General features: G+C 45.0%; 1 protein-coding gene and 1 long non-coding RNA gene across 3 annotated transcripts in view; one reads left to right on the forward strand and one right to left on the reverse strand.

The window, feature by feature from the left end:
* Positions 1–18,271, forward strand: part of LOC102167986 (uncharacterized) — a 573,390-nt gene that overhangs the window by 157,917 nt on the left and 397,202 nt on the right. The gene's annotated exons all lie outside the window — the stretch shown is intronic.
* LOC146403669 (uncharacterized) lies at positions 5,134–12,233 on the reverse strand. Its single transcript, XR_014843352.1, has 2 exons — positions 12,157–12,233; positions 5,134–9,296 (listed from the first exon to the last, which is right to left on the reverse strand). It is a non-coding gene; the product is annotated as an uncharacterized LOC146403669 (long non-coding RNA).

The following is an 18,271-nucleotide window of genomic DNA, read 5'->3' on the forward strand; positions in this document are numbered from 1 at the left end:
TTGAGTTAATTTGTTCTCTGAAACCAGTTGCTTAAAATCTCACCATCCCAAGCAAAAAGGAGATTGGATCTACCACAGACCAGCCCTAACCGATCACTGGGAAACTTGCGTTTTTGAGTGGAATCGCCTGTGTCCTCACCCACCCCAAAGCCCGAGCCTGTTGCTCCTTAGCTTGTTTATCTGCATCTCTGTCATTGGACCGGCCGCCTTCCCTGCTCCTTCATCCTTTCTCCCTCCTAGATCCTGCCGCCTATTTTCCCAGGCACGAAAGACTACAGTCTGGGGAGAGGCCGAAACGCTTTGTGAACCTCATGTCGAATCTCATAGTTTCAGAAAACCCAGATGCAGTTTGAAATTACAGTTAAGAGCCCATGGAAAAGAAATGACACCAGCAGCTGAAAGCCCCGCCCCCACTGCCACCTTCAACCCTGTCGTCTCCCGTCCCTGCTCCCCACCCCCTCTTCGGCTCTTCAGAACAAAATTTGTTCCCTGGCGAAACCTGAGCCTTGCACAAGAGTGCACACCACAGAGTGGGGCGTTGATTTGGCTCATCCCAGGCCAGCAGCTGCTGCATGGGGGGGGGGGATGGGGGTGCGAGACGCTTGAAGAGCCTCTGGAAGGTCCTCAGGAGAGTTGCTGTTGGAGGGTCCTTGGGGGCTGCCCCCTCCCGTTTTGCGCAATCTATCTTTAGAGAACTGCAAGTTCATTTCTCAGAAGGGCCCCAGGGCTGAGAGGACTTCTAAACGGACAAACCACTTCCTGCAATCTTTAACTGAATTGGGGCTGGGGGGGGGGTGTGACCCTTGGAGGGGGGGGCTCATTCAGACTTGTCCACCCTCAGGTCTTTGCACAGCCCACCCCTGGCTCCAGGCCAAGAGGGGCCCCAGGATACGGATTGGGTGTCACCACCGAAAGGGCAACCTTGCCTCAGGGGCTGGTCACTCAGGGGACTCTGAACAGGGGGGACAGGAGCCTGTCTGGATACCCCATTTCAGGTCAGACCCTCCTGCACTTCGTCTCTGAGACCAAACGGTCTGTTTCCCCCCCTCCCCCCCCCACCGAGGCAGGCGTCCGAAGGCTGTTCCAGAAAGGAATGGCTTAAGCCTGGTGAGTGCCAGGCACTGAACAGGCTCTCGTTAGGCCAAGATCCCCAAAGGGTACTTTGAAACCGCTTGGTGCAGTGGAGAAAAAGAACCTTCAAGCATAAGGAGACCCCGGTTCAGATCTTGTCTCCACTGCTTAGCATCTGTGTGACCTTGGGCAGGTGGCAGCTCTTCTGAAGCTTAGCACCTTGCAGTTTATATCAGTAACTACCCTGGATGATTGCTCTGAGGTTTGCCTGAGATCACCTATGTGTAATTCTCATGTCAGTGCTGGACATGTGCAATACAGTCAACAAATGCTTCTTCTCCCTCCCTCCAAAGTAAGAATAATACCTAAAGCTACTTTTGGGAGTTTGCTAAGTGCCAGGCCTTCGCACGATGCATCCCTGGTCTCACTTGATGACTGCAGTTGACGGTGTGAGATGGTCATGTTATCACTGCAGCTTTCTGCGTCTCCAGATGGGGCAGTGGCAGTGTCTCGATGGGATTCTGGCTGTAACCACAAAGTCCTTTGCCTCTCTCTCTGCCGCTACTCATCCTGCCTTTCTGGATGCCTCTTCTTCAGCTGCCTGGAGCAACTCTCCATGGCGTCAGGGACCCGAGAGCTTCCCACTTAGCATCCCACTGTCCTTCCTTTCTTGTCCCCATCACTTTCATAACAAGGGCCACATCATCCAGGTGACTGTGGGCCAGTGAGTTAGGTCCATGTTGGAGTCTGGGAGCAGGGCTGCCAAATTCACAAAAAAAATTACAGGACACGCACTTAGAGTCTAATCTCAAATAAAGAGTAAAAAGTGGTAGATGTATATCCTAAGTACTGCCTGGGATATACTCATGCTAAACATTATTTGTTGTTTATTTGAAATTCAAATGTAACTGGGCAGCCCTCTCTGGGAGGAGATACTTGGGGGTAGAAGCAACACTGGTTTTGGGGCGGAGGACCTTTGTATGGTCAGGTCACTCAAGATGGCTGTTCTCTTGCTCTCTCTACATCTCCTGCCTGACCAGGCCCTGCTTCACTCACAGGGCTGTCTGATCCTCTTAAGTATAGGGCTTAATCAGTCACAACACGCCAGGCCCCACCCCAGCTGTGGTCTCCTTGGTAACTGACGAGCCCAAACGGACGTCAAGTCCCCCTATAAAAACTGTAGCCTCCTTCCCCGCGGAGCGAAGGCTGTTACTGTGTCCTGTGCGCCAGCTGCAGTAGATGGTGAGGTTTTGCTCCAAGGTCTTTTGCTTCGGGCTTGTAAGATCCGCCTGTCCAATAAGCCATGGATGGCTATGGCACTATCTCTGGGTTCGCGCCTCCGTCTCGTGGCTGGGCAACCACAAGGCTTGCAGCCCTACAACCTCGGATGCGAGCTGAGCTCTGCCAGCAGCTCTCTCTTCTGAGGAGAGTCGCCTTCTCTGCCTGAACTTCAGCATCGTCTTTTTTTTTTTTTAAAGGGCATAAGACTCTTTCCTTGCACTCTTAAGTTATCGTGCTGGTTAGTGACTAAACAGTCGTCTCCTGTTGGTTATTCTATTTTCAGTCAATGATTTCCACACGTGTTTTTAGTATTTATTCATTGTCTTTTTAGGGCCGCACCTGTGGCATATGGAGGTTCCCAGGCTAGGGGTCCAAATGGAGTTTTCATGGCCGGCCTACACCATGGCCACAGCAACGCAGAAGCCGAGCCGTGTCTGTGGCCTACACCACAGCTCACGGCAATGCCGGATCCTTAACCCACTGAGTGAGGCCAGGGATCCAACCAGTGGCCTCATGGATACTAGTCAGGTTCATTTACCGCTGAGCCACGACGGGAACTCTCCCATGTGTGTTTTTAACTGAATGATCTGTGCTGAGGGGTGGAGACAGGGTTCATGAGACATCATGATCCTGGCCTTTGCATCGTGATCTGGTTGGAGGCTTGTAGGCAGGTGGACAAATAACTGCCTCTGAGTTTGCTGGACTGAGTGCATGGATGGACTGCCGGACAGTCTGGGTCAGGCTGGGACAGGCGCCTCAGCTCTGCATGAGGGACTCGGAGAAAGCGTCCCAAGGGGATGGTGCCTAATCTGGGGCTTGAATGAGGCCACCTGTTCTCTAGGTAACCCAGTCTCTCCTTCTACATAGTCAAAAATGACAGTTAACGCAGTATTGCTGCTTCATATGAGCATTGATTAGCATGCTGTGCTTCACACATGCTGCTTAGTTAAGCCTCTGAGTATCATTATTCCCATTGTGCAGATGAGAAGGCTGAGGCTCAGAGGGGCCAAGGAATTTTTCCAAATCACATAGCTGGGATGTGGTAGAGGGAGAACCAGACCTGTGGCTTCTTACCACCTAGGAGTTCATGAAGCTTTCCAGCCTACCCTGAACACCAGCTAAGAATAAGGAGAAAATAAAATGCCTGTGGAAAAAGCAGCAAGGTGGTGCTTTGGAGGCCAAGCTGCGTTTTAGAGCCAGCCTTAGAAATTCAGCATTCCCCAGGCCCCTTTCCTCCAGCGTGGCAAGGTGGAGACAGGTGCCCATGGCCTTGTGTAATGAAAGGTTATCTGATGACACTGGTTATTTGATCACAAAGCCCTCTGATGGTTCCCGTCGAGCCAGAACCTTGGCAATGCAGAAAATGGATCCGATTTCAAAACTGACCTTTTCTGAGTACCCAGCACTGATGGAGAAGGAGCTAGAATTGCTCCTCAAAGACTATTCTCGCTGCAATTCACAGGGCTGTGGAGGGGTGGCAGGTGCGGAGATGTGGCAGGAGCCCAATACCCAAGGAGCTTCCACAGTTTCTGAAGACAGGTGCCTGGCATCCATCTTATATGGAGGGGCTGCTACGTGATGGTGATTGCTCTTGTCTTAGTCTTATTCTCGTGTCATTCCCTCTCTTTTGGACACACGCACATATGTTACAGACACAAATACACATACACCGTAATGCATGGAACACCCACTTCAAATTGGGAGAAATGGTTTTTGACTTTATGAGCATGAAACAATCATATCCCACGTGTTAGGCACGTTGTGTTTAATAGCATTTGCAAGTGCATCAGTGGTTTCTTAGCTCCTTCATTTGTTGAGTCTCAAATTGTTTCCTTCAACAAATACGTGTTAAAAAAAAAAAAAAGATGGAGTTCCTGTCGTGGCTCAGCAGTAACAAACCTGACTAGTGTCTGTGAGAATTTGGGTTCGATCCCTGGCCTCGCTCAGTGGGTTAAGGATCCCGCATTGCTATGAGCTGTGGTGTAGGTTGCATACGTGGCTTGGATCTGGCGTGGCTGTGGCTGTGGCTGAGGTGTAGGCTGGCAGCTGTAGCTCTGATTCGACCCTTAGGTTGGGAACCTCCATATGCTGTGGGTGCGGCTCTAAAAAGACCAAAAGAAAAAAAATCCAACGAAGACGTGTGATAAGCCACCTATCTGTGCTATGATATGGCAGGTGCTGGAAGATGGGACTAGTGATGCCTGGAGTTCACATCATCAGTGTCAAACGCCAAGGGACAGTAGGACCTGGTGGCCTGGCAGGTACTGAGACATTGCAGCCACCTCCACCTGCATTTAGATCTGGGCTCTGCCACTCCCTTGCTGTGCGTCCTTGGGTAATAAATTTAACCCTTTGGCCCCCAGTTTTCACATGTGTAATCTGGGGCTAATGAGAACTATTTTATTCGTTTCCTAGGACAACCTTTTGCCTACACATTGGCATCATACCCATTTTATAGATGACAGATAGGGCTCAGAGAGGTTGGCTGTATTGCTTACGTTCACACAACGAGTGAGTAATAGAGCTGAGTGTGGAACCCTGGTCTTCCATTTCCAAGTGTAGTATTTTTTTTTTCCCTGTTCCTCCTCAATTCATTTTTTTAGCCCAGATGATGAGTCACTCCCTCTCAGCTCTTCAGCAAAACATTTCTTTATTCTGGTAGCATTATCAGCTACAAACAGACCCTGTTGGGTCTGTGTATGTTGAGCTTTCAAAAGGAAACCGCCACTACAACAAACGTCACCATTTTTGAAGGGGAACACAGCCCTGGTGGAACTTTACGGGAACCTTCCCCAGTGGCTGAGAAGAGTCCTTGGACTTGAGGGGCTGCAGGCTCCACCCTCTCCCAACCATAGAGCATCAGCTCCTAGAGAGTCCCAGTTTGGTCCTTGATGTTTTTCTCTTTCTGCAACACACCTCCTGTAACCAGAACCCTTTTTGGGCTTTCTGCTTAAAAGTACGATTCTAGCCATCTTCAGCCTATGTGTAGGTGATCTCAGAAAGCTGGACCCCTGCCTCCGAATACCTGTGTCTACACGGAAGACTGAGAAAGCGGCCAGCCCTGAAGGGCCCACTGTGCTTGTGGGGGTGAGAAAACACGCCTGCATTTGGAGCCCCTCTTTTTACCGCACCTCTTAGGGCGGAAGTGCGCATGCGCGCACCCCCACATGCGCACGTCGTGGGGGGTGAGCTTGTGGGGTGGCAGTTAAGGGTGGATGTCCCTCCCTCCATTCTGAACCAGGCCTTCCTGTTGTACAGTGCATGGTACATACTGACCACACTTGGACTCAAAGGGATTCAGAGTCATTTTCTGGTCCAACAGTCTGATAATTTGGGTCCATTTTCCTAAACTCCCATCAACAGATTGAAGTGCAAAGCTTCCTATGGAGGTGGATTTTTAATAGTAGCTGTGGTTACTTGTCTGGGAGAAACTAAAGCTGTCTCCACGTCTGGGTTGATAATTGAGGTGTCCAGTAGAAATAGTTTGACTTTGAAGAAAAATTAGCATTCCCTTGCATATCTAATCCATAAAAATATCTTTATATGGTAATATAGTAAAAATGTTACAGGTAAGACTGAGCTTTTCCCACAGGAAATCGTTATTGACATTTTGGTGCACATCCTTCTGGACTTTACGTCTTTGTAGACATAAAGGCTTTGTAGTACCTTGGTGTGTATGAGACTGGGACGTGGGCTCTGTGTAGCTCAGATCTAGTGACTTTTCTCTAGACCTGCTAGACATCTCCATTCTGGCAACTTTCACTGGGGGGAGGGAGAAAGGAAGTGGATTCAGGGGGAACCCAGAGGAGAACCCTAGCCAGGTCCCATCCCGACAGGAAAATTAAGTTGGTATTTTTGCTTTGTAGTGACCCAAATCCTTGCGGATTGTCCCTCATGGCAGTTTTCCATTCTTTCGTTTGTTCTGTCAGAGATGGTCCAGAGTCTCATCTGTATTCTTGGGGTTGCAGGGCAGTTTGGAAGCCATTCTTCACAGCTGCTGAATTTGAAGGATGGAGGCATGGCGGAGGGTCCTTCTGACCTTGGATAGGTAACATTTCTGTCGATTCAGTCATTTTTTAGGGGATGTAATGATCGCTGATCTGCTTGACTCTTGAGGTCACGGAAGAGATAACATGAAATGGTAAAGGTGAAATCTTACCGTAGATGTTACACGTCGATTTAAGCGACAGCTGTAGCATGATGTTGAAAAACATGAGCTCTGGAGCCACGTCTTTTGGAAGGCATGATTTTAAGTCCTTTTGAGACTGAAATGTGTGAAGGGCCAAAGAGAAGGATTCCAGTTCTGGGCAGAAGGGGGCACTCTTGCACTTTCTGTAGACCAACCCGGTGTAGGGAGGGGACAAAGTCTTACTCCTATTGTCCTGTTTAATCCTTGAGTCACTCTAGGGGTGGTGGGTTACATCGTGTCCATTCTCGACTCCCCAAAATGCAAACGGCCCAGGGTTGGGTTGATTTTCCCAGTGTTTTTTTTTTCCGCAGGACCGATAGAAGCCGATATCTGGCCCAGCTGGCAGGGGAAGAATCCAGCACAACAACCATCAGATGGTGGAAAGAGCACCAGGGGCCAAATTGCCACCTGATTTCTGCATGGTCTGTGTGTGTTGACCTGCAGCACTGCAGTAGCAATATCCTACTGCCTTCCACCAGCAGCAGAAGAGATGGTGGTGGACTCTGGGTTCCTGGAGATACATTTTTAAGGCCCCAGCCGGCTCGGCAATGACAGCCAGTTCCAATCATGCTGCTCTGTTGTGTGGGTGGGTAGTTATGGGAAACCCTCACTGAAGGAATACACCCATTTAGCCTCATCTCTCTTCTTGTTGTGAATATCAGAAGCCTTGATGACAGAAATGAAAAATGGGTGAAACACTTTTGGCATTTGGGGTTTCCAGAAAGTGCAGCCAGACTTCTCTGTAGAATAAGACAAGGAGTTCCCCAGTGTTAATAATTCTCTCAACTTTGTTTAATTGCTGCTCCCACCTCTTTCTCTCTCTCTCTCTCTGTGTGTGTGTGTGTGTATAATTGTTTTCCTGAATTACTTGGGAGTAAATTTAGGACAAGATGCCCTTTACCCCTAAATACCTTTGTACGTTTTCTAAAAACAAACACAGTCATTCACAAAACCACGGCATCATGATCAAAACGAGGAAATTAACATTAATACAACTATTATCTAACCTATAGACCTTGTCTAGATTCACCAGTTATCCTCATGATCTTCTGCAAAAGAAAACAGTGGGTCACGCTTTGAATTTGCGTCTCCTGAGCCTCTTTTCCTGTGGACCCGCTCATCAATCTTCCATGCCTGTGACGGTTTAGAAAAGTGCAGGTCAGGTTTTTTGTAGAATGTTCCTCAATCCGAGTTTCTTCAGCATCTCCTCATGATGAGATTCAGGTTATGCATTTTCAGCTGAACTACCGTAGAAGTGATGCGATGCCTTTTTCTCTGCATTAAGTCAGAAGGCGTGTGATGTCAATTTCTCCCCTTGCTGGTGATGCTGACTTTGATTAAGGGGGTGTCTGCCAGGTTTCTCTACTATCAAGTTACTGCCTTTCTTATTAATTGGTATCTTATCAAAAGATACTAGACGTAAACTTTGTTATTTGTCACACCTTAAGGCCACTATTTTTATTATGCAGCATCAATGATTCTTGCCGGACTTATTATTATAATGGTTGCCAAGTGCTGTTTTTGTTTCCATCATTCTCTCTACATTTGTTAGCTAGACTTCCCTTCTGTATTTACTTACTTAAAAGACTGGTCCACAGTGGTCCAAATCCTTGAGCACAGTAATACGAGATGGTAATCAGGTGCTGAGGTTGTGCCTTGGGGTTTGTAAAGAATGTTTGCATCCATTTGTCCCGCTCGTTCCTAAAAGCTAGTCAGTGTGGAAGTTAACAGGATCCTTCTGTTACAAAGGAGGAACCTGAGGCCTGAGAGAGGGGCCCTTGAATCATCACATGTGTTGCTCTGGAAGGTCAGGATTTGGTTTCGTGAGCTCCCTAAGGATAGGGAGGTATGTTAGTGACATTTAGATGTTGGCAACACTCAGAGCGGAAGGGACTCGGTATTGGTTGATGATATGAATGGGTGAATGAATGACCAAGAAAGCATTCTGTTTGTCCAGATCCGTCTGCTTCCTTTTTGTGATTTGTGGCACTCTTTTCCTCCCTGTACAGCAAAGCCTAATGCTGGAACCTCCTGGGGAAAGGCAGCCAGGCACCACGCACAGAGCTAGATCTTTCCCGACGGCTGTGAGAATGGTTAAGAAATGGAACAGCCTGAGCCTTGGCAAGTCCAAGAGGGGGGGATGGAGGCTTGAACCAGATGGAAGGCGCACAGAGGGTAATGCTGCTGGATCCCCAGATTTTTCTAGTATAGCTCGCCCCTGGCGACAGGTCAGGCCAGGCCACAGCCCCAGGGAGGGAGGGCGGCAGACAGACTCATCATTTCCACCCCGGTCCCAAATCGAAACCCCACCAACCAAGCAAGACGAGAGGTTTCCACCAGTTCCCAGTGAAACCTGGTGGTTTTACGGTTTCCACCTGAACTCTGGTGAAGCCTGAGGTCCTGAACCCTGTTTGCTTGTTCAAGCCTTTGGCCACAAAGGCAGCTCGGGGTGGGTCCCCAGTGAAATGGCATCAAAGCCCAAATAAAAATAATTCTGAAATGTCACCAGGAACCCGACCCTAGAGTATCAGGGAGGCTTGGCCACCAGGTTGCATTAGGAGGAAGGACGGGCCTTTGGAAAGTTGATTCCTTGAGGTTTTTACTTTTTAGCCTTTGCATTTTTATGGGGGTGGCTGGAAAGCACACATTCTGATTTTACGACTGAAGACTCTGCTATCTTCTTCAGTTGAGGCCTCAATTATCTATATTTCATATACAAAGTATTAGCTCAGATGAGGGCTTGACAGCTTTAGAGCTATAATGAATGAAATGGGCCGGAGATAAATAACAGTAAGTGAGGGGACCTGGGGGCACGGGGGACCAGCTACCTGATATATGCAGAGAGCCACTAATAAGCTCCAGCTACCTTGGAATCCAGGCTTGGTATTGCCAGATAGACTCGGTGGGGCCAAATACACTTTTATAGAGAAGCAAAGAATACAATTTTTTTGGGTGTGTGCCATATCCTGCAATTACATAAGAAAATTTTTTTTTAAAGCTGTATAGTTCAAACCAAACGTACGTTGTCAGTTGGATTTCAGCCTGTGAGCCACAGGTTAATCCCAGGCCTGGCCCATCTCTAAATGACTTTCTTGATTCAGAATCATGATTCTTATCTGGCTGGTTGCCATTCATGACCTCTAACCTCACCTTCTCATCCTTACTTGTTAGAATTTGGGGGAGAGTGTGGCACAGGCCACAGGGCAGGGTTTTCTCTGAGCGTGTTCAGGGTCTTTCTCCCCCCTGGTTTCAGGCCTTCAGAGCAACAAACAGCAGTTCCTTCTGTCAAAGAGGCTGGTGACCCTGCTCAAAATGAACTGACCGATCGCCTTGAGAGTCCCCCCACCCCCAGTCTATGCCATCACTGAAATAATGTGTGCTCACTCTGTCGTGATTTAAAAAAAAAAAGATCGCATTCCATAAAGCATTACGGGTGGCCAGCTCAGAGGGCTAGAGCATGTACTAATGGCACCCGGGAACAGACTAGCCCTTTACCCTTCTGCGTTCTGAGGGCATTGACTGCACAGAGCTAGTGGTCCTTGGAATCTGCCTCTTTTTGGTCACAAGGAAGTTTGAAGAAAGGAAGAGGGAAGGACTCAAAGTCATTTCATCTGTAGGAAAATAAACTACAAATTGTCACTTTTTTTTTTTTAGGGCCACACCTGTGGCAAATGGAAGTTCCTGGGTTAGGGGTCGAATTGGAGCTGCAATTGCTGGCCTACACCACAGCTCCTGGCACATCAGATCCAAGCTGCTTCTGTGACCTACACCACAGCTCACAGCAACACCGGATCCTTAACCCACTGAGCGAGGCCAGGATGGAACCTGAATCCTCGTGGATACTGGTCAGGTTCTTAACCTGCTGAGCTACCCTGGGAACTCTCACCTTAACTCTTGGTGGGCGATTTGAATGATTTAAACCATGTTGTTAAGCACACAGGCTCTGGGCCTCCCTGCCCTCCCCACCCCTCTCAGGCCAGGATGGGGTGGCCTGTAGGTCTTCTGACTTGACTCAGAAGCTTGTAGGGGCCTCCAGAGGAGGAGGATCTACTATCTGGAGAACCTGAGGGTGTTCTCACTCCAGAGTGAGCCTGGTGCTGAATGGTCGGATTCTGCAGAACAGCAGCGGCTACCCTTGCATTTATTCTAAAAGCCCAAATCCTTCCAATCAGCTGCAGAACCCTACCTGTTCCGGCCCGTGTCTCTCAGACACCATCTCCCCTCTCCCTTCTCTTGTCCCTCGCTTCTCCCACCCTGACATCTTCTCTTGTCCCTTGAACTCACTGGGAGCACCCAGACTTTTGACCTTTGCTTGTCCTCCAGATGGTCACGTAACTGGCACCCTTTCTTTTCTTCAAGGCTTGGCTCAGATGCCATCTTTTCATACCCCGAACCCCATTTAAAATTGCAATGGGAGTTCCTGTCGTGGCACGGTGGAAACCAATCCAACTAGGAGCCATGAGGACCCAGGTTGGATTCCTGGCCTTGCTCAGTGGATTAAGGATCTGGTGCCGCTGTGAGCTGTGCTGTAGGTCGCAGATGTAGCTCAGATCCTGCGTTGCTATGGCTGCAGCGTAGGCTAGAAGCTGTAGCTCTGATTAGACCCCTAGCCTGGGAACCTCCATGTGCTGCAGGTGTGGCCCCTAAAAGACAAAAAAAAAAAAAAAAAAATTGCAATGCACACTTCCCCTCCCCCGTCACTCTGTACTTACTCTGCTTTTATCCATTGCACTTATCACCTTCCAACACACTTTTAATTTACTAATTTACTCTTGTTCATTCTGTGTCCCTTCACTGGCAGAGGAGTCCACCAGGGTAGCATTCTTCGCTTGGTTTACTGACATATTAGTACCTAGGATGGTGGGCACCCACTTAGCACTTGTTGAATGAATGAATGGACTGGACTGTCCTGCTGGACTGGTCCAATGGGGTGTGGAGCTGAGGCCAGCAACAATACAAAAATACAACCAAGAGCTTCCTGCCCTGCTCCTCGGGGGTGGGCCATTCTCAGGGGCGAGCAGCCCATTTACCTTCTGATGAGAAACCCCCCTTGAAGGAAGGAGGTTATGTAACCCCGAAGCTTTTCCTAATCAGTTGTACCCTGGGAGGGTGAGGAAACTCGACTGCTCAGAAGAGAGTCTCCCACCTAAATTTCTCCAGCTTCCTGTTCTAGGAATGATTAGCCACAGAAGTCGGAGAGAAACCAACGGAAAAACAAGTTTCCTCCAATCTCCCTCTGCACCTTGAGCATTGAGGTTTATGAAGATTACGGTAAAGCTTATCCAAGAGAACGGCGACCGCTGCCCCGGCTCCTTCCCCCAGTTGGTGGTGATGCAAGGGCCTGGGCTGAAAGGAGGGCACTGGGGTATCCGGAGTGGGGGACCTCAAAACAAATGCATCTTGAAAAAAATGTGAGCTGCTCTGAACGATCCAGCCTAGCAGCTTCCTGAAAAGGAACCACATTTTGTTGGTTTCCCATCCCCTAAGCCTCCTTCTCCTTTCCAGCTCTCTTCCTGTACCCTCCACCCCCCAGAAAAGAGAATTGCCTTGTTTCCAGGCTAGGGTCTGTTGCAAAGAGATAGTCTGGGGACTAGGATCCGAAGGCAGGCACACACTTGGAAGCGGATCCTTGCCGAGGTTCCTGCGTTCCACATCTGCTTGGGACGTCGAACAGCCGTGTTGAGGGCGGCCCACTGGGGTTGAGGTTGTGGCAGGCTTTCAAATGAAGGGAAAATTTAGTGCTCAGGGTGTGGCCTAGGTGCAGACAATAACAAATGCTTTCACGTGCTTGCTGGTTGGCCAACGCGCAGCACCTGTTCAGGAACTGAGTGGTTTGGCAACTGAGGATTTACCAGTTCACGAGCAGAAGAGAGGATTTTGTGACTTTCCTGTGTTTTTTTTTTTTTTTTTTCTTTTGAGATTTTCAGCTAGCTTCCGTGTTGAATCTGGAGAGTTGGACCTGAAGGTCCCTGGCATGTAATTTAGGGGAAAATTTCGGGAACTTTCTGTGTATTGTTCTTGGTTTCCTAATATTTGTATAATTAGTTGTAATCTTTTTTTTCCTCCCTTTTAGGGCGGCACCTGCAGCATACGGAGGTTCCCAGGCTAGGGGTCGAATCAGAGCTATAGCTGCTGGCCTACCCCACAGCCACAGCAACGTGGGCTCTGAGCTGAGTTTGTAAACTACACCATAGCTCATAGCAATGCTGGATCCTTAACCGACTGAGCAAGGCCGGGGATTGAACCCGAATCTTCATGGATACCAGTCGGGTTCATTACCATTGAGCCACGTTGGGAACTCCAGTTGTAATCCTTTTATTTTCTTAAATTTTTAAAAAGTCTTGCTCTCCATGTTATATATGGAAAAATGTATATGATACTTGACATTCGTTTTCATTTATTCTAAGTGGGGGCATTTTTATTCTTTGAAAAAAAAGAGCGAGAACTTCCTCTTGCTCAACAACACAAGACATATTAGGCATTTAGTTGGGGGGAGTCTCTTGGATAAACAGTATTTGAAAATGAGGTGCAATATTGTGATTTATAGGAAAAACATATGTATTTGATCACTCAGATGACCAAAATATATTTCTCACATATATTTGGTCTTCACCTGCAGTTCCTGGCTCTTAAAACCATTGAAATATCCCGGGCCGTAAGAGCAATGTCTTGTGTTGTAATATTTGGTGTTTTGTCCTTGGTTGCCTGAAAACTTCAGAACCATGAAGCTGAAACAGGTGTCTTGATATTCATAACAATCCCCTTCCCACCACTGCTGGGTTTATGTTAGTAGGTGGCTTTGGGAAAGCACTTAAGGATGGGAGCTGGTTGCCAGAGGAACCAGCTATGAATAGGGGTGTGTGTTGGGCCACTAGAATGGCTGTTCGTTTGCTCTCTCTCCATCTCCTTGCTCCCTGCACATCTCCAGCTTCACCTAAAATCTTTTCACGTGATTATCCAATCCTCTTACTCATAGGGCTTCTTCAGTAACTACCTGCATGCTTGCCCTCACCCCAGCTGCTGGTTTCTCTGGTAACTGATGAGCCAACCTGATATCAATTCTTCCATAAGTGGTAGCCTCCTTCGCCGCTGCCGCGTCCTGTCTGTTGTCTGCGGTATACGGTGGGGTCTCACTCCAGGACTTGTTTCAGACTTGTAAGCTTCTCCTGGCCAGTAAACCATTGATGTTTTTGTCACTGAATCAGGGCTCTTTCTTGGTTCTGGTGGCTGGGCAACTACAAGGCTTGCAGGCCTGTGGTGCAGCCCAACACGGGGGGTTTGGAACTCTCAGTCGTGTGCCCTGTGCAAGGTCAGGGATCAAACCCGCAACCTCATGGTTCCTAGTTGGATTCGTTAACCACTGAGCCATGACGGGAACTCCATAAGTAAACTTCTCAGTGAAAAAACCTTGCATAAATAACATCAGAAAAGCATACAAAGCATGAAAGTGCAGCATGATTTCAAAAATAAACACTCCGCGGTGCTTAGCCACTAAATCCAGGACCAGCATGGGGGGCATTCCTGTTACGGCTCCGTGGAAACGAATCCCACTAGGATCCATGAGGATGCAGGCTCCATCCCTGGCCTTGCTCAGTGGGTTAAGGATCCTACGTTGCCACGAGCTGTGGTGTAGGTCACAAATGCAGCTTGGATCGCATGTGGCTGTGGCTGTGGCTATGGCTGTGGCTGGCAGCTACAGTTCTGATTCAAGCTTGAGCCTAGGAACTTCCATATGCTGCAGGTTCGACCCTAAAAACAAAAACCAAAAAAACAAAAAGGCAAAAAAAAAAAAGCAGTATGTGACCAGACCTCCAGATGACTCCTGCTCTCCATCCATCACTCCATCCCCCAGGAGAACCACTACCCTGACTTCTAATTGTGTTTGTTTTGAACTTTCTGTAAATGGAATCATAGAACATATACTTTTTGCATCTGGCCTCTTTTGCTCAACGTTCTGTTTGTGAGAATAAGTCATGTGGTTGTATGGAGCAAAGGTTTGTCCATCCTCCTTATTGTATGAATATTATTTCATTGTATGAATATAAAATTTTTTAATCTATTCTGTTGAAAACATTTGTTTCTTGTGTATGCAGTTATGAACATGTCATGCTACCGACATTCTTGTTCACATTCTTTGGGACACTTATGTACTCATTTTTATTTGCTTTATACCTAAGAGTGAAAAATGCATCAGAGGATACATATGTGTTTGACTTAGGGAGATATCACCAAGTGGGTTTCTAAAGTGGTACCTAGTTGTAGCCCTGCCAGCAGAACCGGAATGTTCTGATGGCGCCACATCCTCACTAATGCGTCTGATGAGCATGTAATGCTATCACATGGTAGTTTTAATTTACATTGTCCCGATGACTGGTGATTTTGATCACCTCTTCATGTGTCTATTAGTCACTTGGGTATCCTTTTTTGGTGAAGTGCCTATTTAATATTTTACTCATTTTTCAAACTCTATTACTTGGCTTTTACTTATTGATTGAAGGAGTTCTTGACAAAATCCAGAATTGAGTCCTTTGTCCAGCGCATGAATTTCAAATATCTCCTCCCACATCGTGGCTTGCCTCCTTAGACTCTTTCTTTTGATGAAAAGATTTAAAATGTTTATTGGTCAGACTTGTCCTATGTGGTTAGTTGTTTGTGTTTTTGTTCTATGTAAGAAGTTTTTGTCTGCTGAAGGTATCAGTATGTTCCTCGAGGGTATTTTGTAGAAGCACCACTGTTGTACCATTTTCCATCTAGATCTATAATCCATCTGAGATTTTTGTGTCTATTGCAAAATAGGGAATTAGGATGATTATAGCAACATTTATTAAAGGGGCCATTCTTTCTCCACTTAACTGCAGTGTCACCTTTGTTGGGAAAGACTACGTGTGTGATTTTCTGTTTCCTTGGTCTACTTGTCCATCTTCGTGCTGCCGTAATTACCCATAGTGCCATATAAATCTTGATACCTGGTAATATAATTCCTCTAACTGCTCTTCCTTCCAGATGGACTTGGCTTTTTCTGACCCTTTTCATTTCTCCTAAATGAAAATCAGCTGGTTAATATTCACAAAAAAACCGTGGTTTGGATAGGGATTGCAAAAAATATATATGTTGATTTGGAAGAACTTGATATCTTTATATATTGAGTTTTCAGGTCCATAACCATGGTCTATCATCCCTCTGTTTGCTTAGGTCTTTTTACATTTCTTTAAATAGTATCTTGCCGTTTTCAGTTTAGAAGTCCTCCATATCTTTAGTCAGTTTTACTGCCAGATATATGGTTTGATTTTTCATCAATGGTATTTTAAAGTTTTTAATCATTAAAAATCATTTATTAATTTGAGTAGGTTGTTGAATCTTATGGATTTTTAATGTACACGATCACATCATCAATGAATGATATTTTTTATTTCTACCTTATCACTCTTATGTCATCCATTTCATTTTCTTGCTTTATTACACTGGCTAGGGCTTCCAGTACAGTGTTGAATAGAACTATTGATATCAATTGAAATAGATCTTTGTCTCATTTTCAGTTTTGGGGGGATATATTTCAGTATCCCATCATTAATATGATGTTTGCTGTGGGTTTTTTTTCAGACCATAAATATAGAGATACTTGTAGGTTTTTTCGTAAATGCTCTCCATCAGACTAAGAAAGGTCTTTGGTATTTCTAGTTTACCAAGTTTTTAAAAATAATTTTATCCTCTATAAAGATGACTGCATGATTTTTCTCATTTTATCAAGCTAGTACATATTATTGATTATCTACATCAACTGCATTTCTGGAGTAAGTAAATTTGGTTGTAACATAGTTTTCATTATTTATGATTTTGAAATAATTTAGGATTTTTCTTCTGTGTTCTTGAGAGATAATTATCCATAATATTATATTGTCTTAGTATTCTTGTTAGGTTTGAAAATTGAGTTATAATGGTCTTATAAAATAAGTTTGAAATTGTTTTCTCATTTTTTTTCTGGAAGAGTTTCTACTGGTTTTTTCTGGAAGAGTTTCTACTGGTGTTCTTCTTTAAGTATCAAAGAATTCAGAAGTGATCATCAGGACTTATAGATTTCTTTGTGAAAATATTTTAAATTATAAATTCAATTCAGTATAGTATTCACATTTTCTATTTTATTATATACCTGTTTTGGTAATTTGTATTCTTTAGAAATTGGTTAATTTGTCTAAATTTTAAAACTTATTGACACAAAATAATTTTTTTATTATATTGCATTTTAATATCTTTAGATATAAAGTAGTAAAGAACTGAGAATTTGGGGTTAATAGATGCAAACTATTGCCTTTGGAATGGATAAGCAATGAGATCCTGCTATATAGCACTGGGAACTATGTCTAGTCACTTATGATGAGGCATGATAATATGAGAAAAAAGAATGAATGCATGTATGTGTGACTGGGTCACCTTGCTGTACAGTAGAAAATTGACAGAACACTGTAAACCAGCTATAATGGAAAAAATAAAAATCTTAAAAAAAAAAGTAGTATCTATAGTTTCACTTCTTATATTGGTTATTTTCCCTATGTTTCTCTCATTATAGATTCATCAGTTTATTAGTTTTTTCAAAGAATCAACTTTTTTTTTTTTTTTTTTTTTGTTTTTTTTTGTTTTTAGGCCTGCACTTGCGGCATGTGGAAGTTCCCAAGTAAGGGGTCAAATCAGAGCTGCAGCTGCTGGCCTATGCCACAGCCACAGCAACGTGGGATCCGAGCCTTGCCTGTGACCTACATCACAGCTCACAGCAATGCTGGATCCTTAACCCACTGAGTGAGGCCAGGGATCAAACCCACATCCTCATGGATACTAGTTGTGTTTGTAATCCATTGAGCCACAGCAGAAACTCCAGCAAAAAATCAACTTTTGAATTTATTGATTTCTCTAGTCCATGTTTGTTTTTATTTCATTAATTCTGTCTGGATTATTTTCTTCCTTTTGTTTTCTTTGGGTTTAATTTGTTGTGTTCAAAATTTAAACTTGTTGAGGTGAATAGATTATTTTTCAGCTATCCTTTTCTAACATATACTTTAGCTAGAGGCCACACAAGTTTAAAAATGTCAAATTTTTAATAGGACTCATTTAATGTATTTTCTAATATCCAATCTGATTTATCACTGAATGTGTTATTTAGCAGTTCTTGTCTAATTTTCAAATATCTTAAGAATTTTCTAGTTGTCTATTATGGAATTTTATATCCAGTGCCATCATAAAATATATTTCAAATGATTTAATTCCTTTGAATTGTATTGGAGCTTGCTTTATAGCGTAGTGTATGGTCAATATTGGTAAATGTTCCATATACACTTGAAAATTGTGTAATCGTCAACAATACCTTTTTCTTCCTGTTGTAGAATTTCATTTACATTTATGTATTACTTTCTCACTATTGCCATATATATCTTATGCTGTTTTGGGTTTTTTTTTTTAACATTTTTTTTTTTTTTTGGTCCCTCTGTACCTCAACCTGAGTGACTTCTACTGACACCTCTTCTGGTTCACTCATCCTTTTTGGAGGTGTATGCAATCCATTGTATCCATTTATTGAATTTCCAATTTTAGTTGTATTTTTTTTTTTTACTTCTAGAATTTCCATTTGATTCTTTCTTGAAGATGCTAATTATTTAATTGTGTTCTGCATCCTGGCATCTATTGTAAAAGTTCATGTCTATTAAACCCAATAAGTGGGTCCATAGTATTTCAGGTGTTTTT

This window comes from Sus scrofa, chromosome 4 (genome assembly GCF_054392235.1).
Source record: "Sus scrofa isolate SSC_HxYL_T2T_F1_AM1 chromosome 4, Sscrofa_HxYL_maternal_Yorkshire_Landrace_v2.0, whole genome shotgun sequence".
Taxonomy (NCBI): domain Eukaryota; kingdom Metazoa; phylum Chordata; class Mammalia; order Artiodactyla; family Suidae; genus Sus; species Sus scrofa.